The sequence below is a fragment of the Choloepus didactylus genome, chromosome 26 (assembly GCF_015220235.1).
Source record: "Choloepus didactylus isolate mChoDid1 chromosome 26, mChoDid1.pri, whole genome shotgun sequence".
In the NCBI taxonomy this organism is placed as follows: Eukaryota; Metazoa; Chordata; class Mammalia; order Pilosa; family Megalonychidae; genus Choloepus; species Choloepus didactylus.
Window position 1 is genome coordinate 7,658,136 of NC_051332.1, and position 10,065 is coordinate 7,668,200.

The 10,065-nt window shown below is 38.4% G+C and overlaps 1 pseudogene; it reads right to left on the reverse strand.

Annotated features, from left to right (window-relative positions):
• Window positions 1-2,764: 2,764 nt before the first annotated feature.
• Window positions 2,765-3,691, reverse strand: LOC119520844 (annotated as a pseudogene).
• Window positions 3,692-10,065: the final 6,374 nt, after the last annotated feature.

Genomic DNA, 10,065 nt, shown 5'->3' on the forward strand with positions numbered 1-10,065 from the left:
ACAAAACTTGAAAACAGGATGGCATGGCAACTAAAAGAAGCTAGTTACAAAGGACCACATATTCTATTACTGTCTGTGTTCTAGTTTGCTAATGCTGCCAGAATGCAAAACACCAGAAATGGATTGGCTTTTATAAAAGGGGGTTTATTTGGTTACACAGTTACAGTCTTAAGGCCTTAAAGTGTCCAAGGTAACACATCAGGAATTGGGTACCTTCAGTGGAGGATGGCCAAAATTGTCTGGCAAACCTCTGTTAGCTGGGAAGACTGGTGGCTTGTGTCTGCTCCAAAGTTCTGGTTTCAAAATGACTTTCTCCCAGGATGTTCCTCTCTAGGCTGCAGGTCCTAAAAAATGTCACTCTTAGTTGCACTTGGGTTATTTGTCCTCTCTTAACTTCTCTGGAACAAGAGTCTGCTTTCAATGGCCATCTTCAAATTGTCTCTCATCTGCAGCTCCTGTGCTTTCTTCAAAGTGTCCCTCTTGGCTGTAGCTCCTCTTCAAAACATCCCTCACAGCTACACTGAGTTCCTTCTACTTGTCTGCTCATTTATATGGCTCCACTGATCAAGGCCCACTCTGAATGGGTGGGGTCATGCCTCCATGGAAATTATCTCATCAGAGTCATCACCCACAGCTGGGTGGGGCACATCTCCAAAGAAACAAAGAATTACAATCTAATCAACACTGATAACATCTGCCCACATAAGATTACATCAAAGATAATGGTGTTTGGGGTACATAATATATTCAAACTGGCACAGTAGGGTTCCATTTATAGGAAATATCCAAAAGGGTAAATCGATAAACATAGAAAGTAGATTAGTGCTTGTTAGGGGCTGGGGGCAGGAGGAATGGGAAATAATTAAATTTTTGAGGCAATGAAAATATTTTGGAATTAGATAGTTGTTACTGTACAACTCTGTGACTATAATAAAAAAGAAAAAAATGAATTGAATTCTTTAAAAGGGTGGATTTATGGTATGTGAATTTTAGATAAATAAAACAAACATCATATTGAAATTATTCTACTTACCCCAAAATATATTACAGTGCTCTAAAAGATGCAATAGATTATAATGCATAGTACATATCCTTGAATGGTAAAATCCAGTTTTAGTAAAATATGCAATTATACAACAATAAAACATGAAAAATAAAGATTAATACCAGTTAAATTATGTATAGAGGAGTAAAGCAGCATCAGTGGAGAAGGGAAATATTGTCTTCAATTTTCATTGAGGTAAAGGATTTAGAAATAAAAAGTGCAGTCAATGATAATGTTTTGGATACACCAAAGAATTCATAAAAGTGTGAGCATCAGTGATTCATTAAGGTAATTGAGGCAGACAGATTTAGGGACCGTAAATGATCTTCCAGAATATCTTTAACAGTTTTGAATGTAATGGAGAAATAATTTTGTGGCATAATTGACAGTGAACCTTTTTCTCAGAGTTGTAAAAAAAATATGGATAGTTCTTCATTTCTTCAAATGAATTCTAGTTATTAAGGCAATGATGATTTTATAAAAGCATTCATGATGAAGGTGAAGGTTGTGTAGCCAACCAAGTAGATATGTTATCTAAAGTCATTAAGACATCTGCTTTCCATAAAGGTAAAAATTTAGGAATTTCTAAGAACTATTTTATATAAATGTAAGGCGTGATGAACAATATAATAATACTTACATCCCCATTTCTTCATGCCTGTGGATTAAGTTAAGAGGAGTCAGGAATTATATAGTCAATGCTGAGGAGCAGAGATGAAATTGAAGATTATTACTTGAAGGTAAGTGATAAGTAGCAAATAGACATTTCACAAAAAGCTGTGGTCGACTCCAATACCACCTCTTGGATGCAATAAAGAACCTTCATACTTCAAACTGGCTTGAAAGTCAAACATCCTAAGATCAGGTATCATTCATATCTAATAAGCAATAACATAAGAAGTATTCATATAGATGAAGCAGCCTTTTCTGATTTGCCAATGCTGCCATTATGCAAAATATCAGAAATGGACTGACTTTTATAAAGGGGGTATATATTTGGTTACAAATTTACAGTCTGAAGGCCATGAAAGTATCCAAGCTAAGAAATCAACATGAGTATACCTTCATTGAAGGAAGGACAATGGCTTCTGGTGACCTCTGTTAACTGGGAAGGCATGTGGCTGGCATCTGCTGATCCTGGGTTTTTTCCACCTCCTGTGCATTCTTCAAAATGTTGCTCTTGGGGAATTTGTACTTTCTTAGCCTCTCCAGGGCAAAGTGTCAGCAAAAGTCTTCTTTCAAAGGCCATCTCCAAAATATGTTTCTAAGCTGCAGCAGCATCTGGGCCTACATGACTCTTTTAAAAGTACTCCAATAAATCAATCAAGAACCCCCTGAGTGGGCAGGGTCACACCTCCATGGAAATAATCCAATCAAAGGTGTAACCCACAGCTGGGTGAGTAATATCTCCATGGAAATATCCAAACAAGAGGTCACACTCTAACCAAAATATTAATCAATCTGCCCCCACAATATTGCATCAAAGGAAAAGACTTTTTCTGGGGGCATAGTTTATACAACCTGGCACAAAGCCTATGTTGATTTCCAGATCCAGCTAACTCTAAACATGATTATTATATACTATTAGGGTAAAAAGTTATTTTAAATCTGAAAAAACTGGGAAAAAGAAAAACTAGTATGAAAAGATTGCTACAAATAATTCCAGATTCCTGTATGGAGTATTGACCAGAGCGGCCACTGAAAAGATGTTTGATAGAGTTACAATAACTTTCCATTTCCCAATAACTTCTTAAGGCCCCTGAATACCTTTTAGGAGGCCACAGATGAGGGGTTTCAGCATGTGAGTGAGGTTGGCATACAAGGCTGACACCATTTTGTCCTGGTCCCAGGTATAGTTTGAGGCTGGTCTCATGTACACGAACAAGGCAGCTCCATAGTAAATTCCAACCAAAGCCAGGTGGGAGGAGCCAGTGGTGAAGGTCTAGTGATGGCTTTCTCCAGAGCTCATGCAGATGACAGCTCAAAGGACATGTGAATAGGAAATGATAATAACTGAGACTGAGAGGATTAGCATCACTATACAGCAGATGAAAAGCAGTCTTTTAAAGAAAGAGGTGTCAGTGCAAGGTAGAGGTAGATGGGCAGCAATATGGCAGAAGAAGTGATGAATTTCCAAAGATCTGCAGTAAGAGAATGACATGGCAGCTACCAGCACAATGATACTGTCAAGAGTCTCCTGGATCCAGAAAGGAGCAGTCATGAGTACACACAGTTTCTGATTCATGAAGACGGTGTATCATAGAGGGTGGCATATGACCACATAGTGCTCATAAACCATGACAGCCAATAGGAAACATTTGGCCCCAAGCAGGGACACATAAAATATCTGGGTTCCACAACTTACCAAAGAGATGGATTTCTTGCCAGACAAGTAGATGAAGGCCATCTTGGGTACTGTAGTGCAGATGAGCATGAGGTCCCTGAGGGAGAGTTGGCTGAGGAGGAGTTACATAAGGGTGTGGAGCTGGGTGTCCAGGTAGATGAGGAGAACCATAGCATTGTTTCCATGAAGACCAATGTGAAAATGCCCAGTACTAGAGAGAAGAGGAAGATGTTGCTCAGACTCTGATCGAAGATTCCCAGCAGGATGAATTCAGGGTTGAAAGTCTGATTTCTACACCTCATGATGGTTATTTTGTCTTATATGGAAGTTCCAGAGAAGGCATCATCTCATTTATTAATTCAAGAAAATGTTTTTGACTGCATACTATGGGCAAGTTCCTGTACCAGGCAGTGTACATGATGCATATGTGAGACATTTTCACCAATCTCTACTTACATATGGTTTTGTCACAGTAACAGTTATTTGAATTGATCTTGTGCTTTCAAAGTTTCTCCATTGAACTTACACAGAAATCAGGCAAGACAACTGAAGTTTATAAAAGCTTATTGACTTACCTTCAGTTACATAGTCAGTAAAGAACTTAGAAGAAAAACATATATACATATTGTTTGCTAAAATTTATGAAAATCCCTTATCATAAGAAATTTCTTATTGAGTTTTGCTCCTTTTCTCCTAGAATGTCTACAGATTGCTGCTCTCCTCAATAAGTATATAATTCTTGTTCATTCATTTCCCCACTGGTTCAAACATGAAACAGTTATTGAAAAGCAAACAGAATGTGTAAAACTTCCTTCCCAACTAAATATAGCATTTTAAAATCATAACCAGTATATACTATCAAACATTTAGTTTGAAATAAAAATGCAAATAAATCCTCAGAAATTTTAATTGGAACATTTAATTAACAGGTAAAATTGAGACAAACTTTTCATAAATTTTCCCATGTAGTACAATTCTTTATCATAGTCACAGGCACTTCATTGTCCTGTGTATTGATATAAAGCCTGGGGAGATTTTATCTTCTACATAATTGATGACTGAGACAAAATAACTGTTCTTAGATGATGCTAGTTGTAATAATTAGGACAATATGATGGAAGGACAAAAATAATAAAACTGAACAATCAGACAAGATAGAGTTGAACAATGTATACAACAATATATCTATATATCTATATCTGTATCTATATCTATATCTATATCTACATCTATAGTTACTGAAAGGGTCAGCTCTCCTCCAAGCAAAATCCCCAGATCCATGGCTCCTGCATTATATAAACCTTCTATTTGACATAGAGCTTTTGAGTCTTTAAGCCAATATTCTCTCTGCAGTGTCTTCACCCAGTCTGTCTATGAGCCTGCACATGGCTGTGACTAGCTCTCTTGGCTGCTCTGGTCTGGAAGAGACATTATGGTATACCTACTCCTATCACTTTTGCCTGAACTCAACAAATGGATGTAGAAATTGCCAGCAATACTCTTCCTCCTTACCTACACACAAATATGAATCTAATGCCTTTTAGGGGAAAACGATCCTTTCTGTGATGAAGTTGGATATGTATTTTTTTTTTTTTTTTTTTTAATCATCATTCTATTGAGACACACCCACACACCAAGCAGCCACACAAAACAAATTGCACTCTCGATTGTCCACAGCACCACCACACAGCTGCACATCCATCACCCAAATCAATCCCTGACACCCTCATCAGAACACACACAAAAATAACAAGAACAACAATCAGAGTGAAAAAGAGCATCTGAAGTAAAAAAGGACACTAGGCACCTTCGTCCGTCCGCTTGCCCCCCCCTACCCCTCTACACATCGATCCACAAACCAGACAAAGTGGAGTCTGGTCCCCACGGCACTCCCAATCCCACTGTCACCCCCCACAAGCCACACCCCTATACAACTGTCTTCGAGATCCATGGGCTCTGGGCTGCAGCCTAACAGTTTCAGGTATCCACCACCAGCCACCCCAACTCCCCAGAACCCAAAAAAGGCTGTCCAAAGTGTGCGCAAGAGTGCCCACCAGAGCGACCCCTCGGCCCGTCCCGGAATCTCTCTGCCACCGAAGCTCACCCCACCTCCCTCCACATGTATTTTTGATTCTCCAGAAACTCTCCACCTTTTTCAACTCTTCTTAGTTCCTAGGCACCACTTGCCCTCTGGCTTCCAGTGGTGTTTTGGCTAATAGGAGCACAGACAGGGAATAAAATCATAAGCACTGCATGATTAGTACTCCAGCAAAGTCACCTTTCCTGATCAGTCACTGTGGACAGGTTGAGTGTGTCTAGAAAAGATATGGCATCTAAAAGGAAACACTCTTCATATAGCCTCCTTCTGCAAGTCAGGAAGTTGCTCTTCCCCTTTCTCCTTCATACACATATGTCACATATTATGTATACCTGCCTCTATCTGTCTGTCTATCTATCTATCTACCTATCTATCTATCTATCTATCTATCTATCTATCTATCTATCTAATCACCATCTGTCATCTATGTTCAAATTTTGATGTATTTTGTCAGTAAACATGGCTGTCAAATAGCAAAATATTTAATGTCTGTGGAATTATCTGGGTGCCTTTTATAGGACAATTGTGTGAAAATTGCAGGAGTTATAAATAGTAATTATTCTGTTTCTTTGATTCATATATTCCTCATAATTACTGTTTTTCCATTTAGTGTAAAACAACTATCACACTTTAATTTATCTAATTTACCTGGAAAATGTGTATAATATTCTAGAATATAGAATTATCAATATTTACTTGTATTTCTATTTATTTTTTATGTGTAAATTAACTTGCCTATCCTGATGTTTATGATTATATTAAAAGTTTTATTGATATTTTATTACAAAATATCTACCACTGAGAATTGTATTGCCTTTGCATTGAATTCAATTTCATATATTACAAAAGTTGGCAGATCTGAATACTTTAATATTCTTTGTCCCCCAAGTAAATATTGCTCTGCAATTTTAAATACCTCTCTCTTTTCAACAGATATAGTTAGATTTATAAACACCATCTTTTAAATCTCTTAACTTCATTTCAGATTATCCTGTCTCCAGTGTTTTTTTTAATTTTTTTATCTTCACAAACACATGCTTCCTTTCATTCTCCCCCAACCTCTGATAAACTTTAGTTTCTATCTCTGTAAATATGCTAGTTCTAGTAATATCTGATAAGTGCTGCCTACATTTGTCTTTATATGAGTTGTTTATTTCAGTAAGCATAGTGCTTTTTTAATTTTATTTTGAAATAAATTCAAACTTACAGGAACAGTTGCAAAAACAATACAAACCCCATACATAGAACTCCAGCATACCCTGACCACCCTCCCCTGATACCCCAATCCACCAACTTTAACATCCTGTCACACCACCATTTCTTTCTTTCCTTCCCTCCCTCCATCCCTATCTATCATCCATCATCTATTGCTCTGTCCCCTGAATATATGAGAGCAAGCTGCACACATCTTTGAACAAATAATATAATTCACATATACATTTCCCATGAACAAGAACATTCTTTCATGCAATCCCATTAAGCACAGCTAAGAAGTTCAAGAAATTCAATATTGATACAAAACTTGCACTCTATATTTCCTTTTATTTCTTATGTCCCATCTGTGTCCCTTTGAGCCTCCTCTCCTGCATCTTAAGAAACCATCCAGGATCATCACTAGCATTTAATTGTCATCTATTTAGACTGTCTTTTTTTTTAATTGTGTAAACATATATACAGCCTAAATCTTCCCATTCCAAACCCTCCCTAGCATTTCATTAGTGGGATTAATCATATTTAGAGTGTTGCAATGCTATCACCTTCCCAACATCCATTACTAGAAATTTCCCTTCACTCCAAACAGAAACCCTACACTCATTTCATAACTCCCCATTGCTCCTTCCCCCACTTCTCATATCACCTATGGTCATATTCTCTGATACTTCCTTTGTGTTTACCATGGGGCTTAAATTTAACCTCTTAAATCTATAACAATCTTGTTTTCCTTTGATGCCAACTTAACTTCAATAAGACACATAAACTATGCTCCTGTACTCCATCATTACCCCACCTTTATGTAGTTCTTGTCAAAAATTGCATGTTTTACATTGAGTCTAAAACCACTGATTTATCATTACAGTCTATGTATTTTAGATCCTGTAGGAAGTAAATGGTGGAGGTACAAATCAAAAACACAGTAGTATTGGTATTTATATTTACCATATGATCTTTACTGAAAATCTTTATATTTTCATGTAGTTTCAGTCAATTGTTTAGTGTTCCTTCCTTTCAGCCTGATCAACTCCCTTTAGCATTTCTTGTAGGACTGATCTACTGGTGGTGAAGTCCCTAAGCTTTTAATTATCCAGGAATGTTTTCATCTCTCCCTCATTTTTAGCCTCCAGGTGTTTGTGAATTCTCCAAGTCTCTGATGGCTGACTTCTATTTGTATTCCATTGTGGTCAGAGAATGTGCTTTGAACAAATTCAATATTTTTTTTAATTTATTGAGGCTTGTTTTATGTCCTAGCACACAGTACATTCTGGACAAAGATCCATGATCACTAGAGGAGAATGTGTGTCCCAGGGATCTGGGATGTAATGCTGTATATATGTCTGTTAAAATTCTGCATATCTCTCTCTCCTTTCTTTGTTTCTCTATTGGTAGGGCTCCTTTAGTGTCTGAAGTAGGGCAGGTCTTTCATTGGCAAAATCTCTCAACATTTGTCTGTGAAAAAGTTAAGCTCTCCCTCAAATTTGAAGGAGAGTTTTGCTGGATAAAGTATTCTTGGTTTGAAATTTTTCTCTCTAAGTATTTTAAATATGTCATGCCACTGCCTTCTCACCTCCATGGTGGCCACTGAGTAGTCACTACTTAGTCATAGGTTGTTTTCTTTGTATGTGGTGAATTGCTTTTCTTTTACTGCTTTCAGAACTTGCTCCTTCTCTTCAGTATTTGACAGTCTGATCAGAATACGTCTTGGAGTGGGTTTATTTGGATTTATTCTAATTGGAGTTTGCTGGGCATTTATGTTTTTGTATTTATATTGTGTAGAAGGTTTGGGAAGTTTTCCCCAACAATTTCTTTAAATACTCTTTCTAGACCTTTACCCTTCTCTTCCCTTTCTGAGAAACCAATGAGTCTTAAATTTGGAGGTTTTATTTTATCTATAGTATCCCTGAGATCCATTTTGATTTTTTTTATTTTTTTCCCCATTCTTTCTTTTGTTCTTTCATTTTCCATTCTGTGGTCCTCAGGGAGGCTGAGTCATTGTTCAACTTCCTCTAATCTTGTATTATGAGTATCCAGAGTCTTTTTAATTTCTCCAACAGTTTCTTTTATTTCCACAAGATCTTCTTTTTTTAATTTACTCTTGTGACTTCTTCTTTATGTTCTTCTAGGTGTTTCTTGATGTCCTTTATATCCTGTGTCATGCTCTTCTTTGTGTCATTTATATCCTGTGCCATGCTCTCATTGTCTGTCTTTAGTTCTTTGATTAATTGCACCAAGTACTGTGTGTCTTCTGAACTTTTGATTTGGGTGTTTGGGTTTTGCTTCTCCATATTGTCTGGTTTAATCATGTTTTAAGATTTTCTGTTCTTTTTGGCCTCTTGGCATTTGCTTTACTTGATCTCTAATTTGTCAGAACTACAGCTTAGTGGCATAAACTTTAACTAACCAGCAGATGGTGTCCATGAGTCACCTATTCCCTTCAAGCCAGTTCTCCCCAACTTTGTCTTTGTGGTGTGTGGGGATCTGATTCTTGTGGGGTTCAACTGGTGCACTAAATTTGGGTGTGTTGTTGTCTGCCCTGAATGTGGGGTGTGTGTCTGTGTGCTTAGGGAGGCAGGGCAGCTTTAATAATCAAACCTTCCAGGTGTTCCCAGAGATTTAATCTGTTGCAAGAGTCTAATCCTTCATTTCAGTCTTGCCACAGATTTTCTCTGCTGCTGACCAAGTCCTTGGTATTGGCATAGGGTGACTGGGATTTCTGAGCAATTGCCCTATCTCAGCTGTGCTCTTCCAGGACCTCTGCTGAGGGAAGGTTGTGCCACATCACAAGTGTGCACTGGCCCAACAGGGAAGACCTGGGCCAATGGGTCATGCAGGGGCATTCCCAGCCTGCTGTAAAGATGGCTGAATGGGATGTATTTATTTCCCCCTTTTTGCACAGCTCCACTTTCCCAGCTCTGGGACAATTAGCTGTGGGTGTGCTAAAGGCCACTGTCCATGGCTGAAATTGTGGTGTGTGTGCAATGCTGTGGGAAACACTCCCTGTCACACTGAGTTTATGGTGCAGCTCTGGGTTGTGGGTCCAGCCCCAGGCAGGTGTGTCCCCAGCCTGCCAGGAAGATGACTGCAAGGGGTGTGGTTTATTACTCCTTTTGTCTCCCCTCTGCTCCTCTGGCCTTGAAACAATCAGTAGTGGGAGTTGGAAGGGCTATCCTCCACCCCAGACATTGAGGCATTGGTCCAGCCCACTCCTGCCATGCTTCACTGTGTAGTTCTCCCCATCATATCTGCAGCTGCTCCTGGGTTTTTAATTTTTATTTTAAGAATCAGTCCATCTCCAAATACCAACCCACCATTTCCCCACACCACAGTACAGCCACTGGACTTTCAGCTGGCTCAGCCACTTGT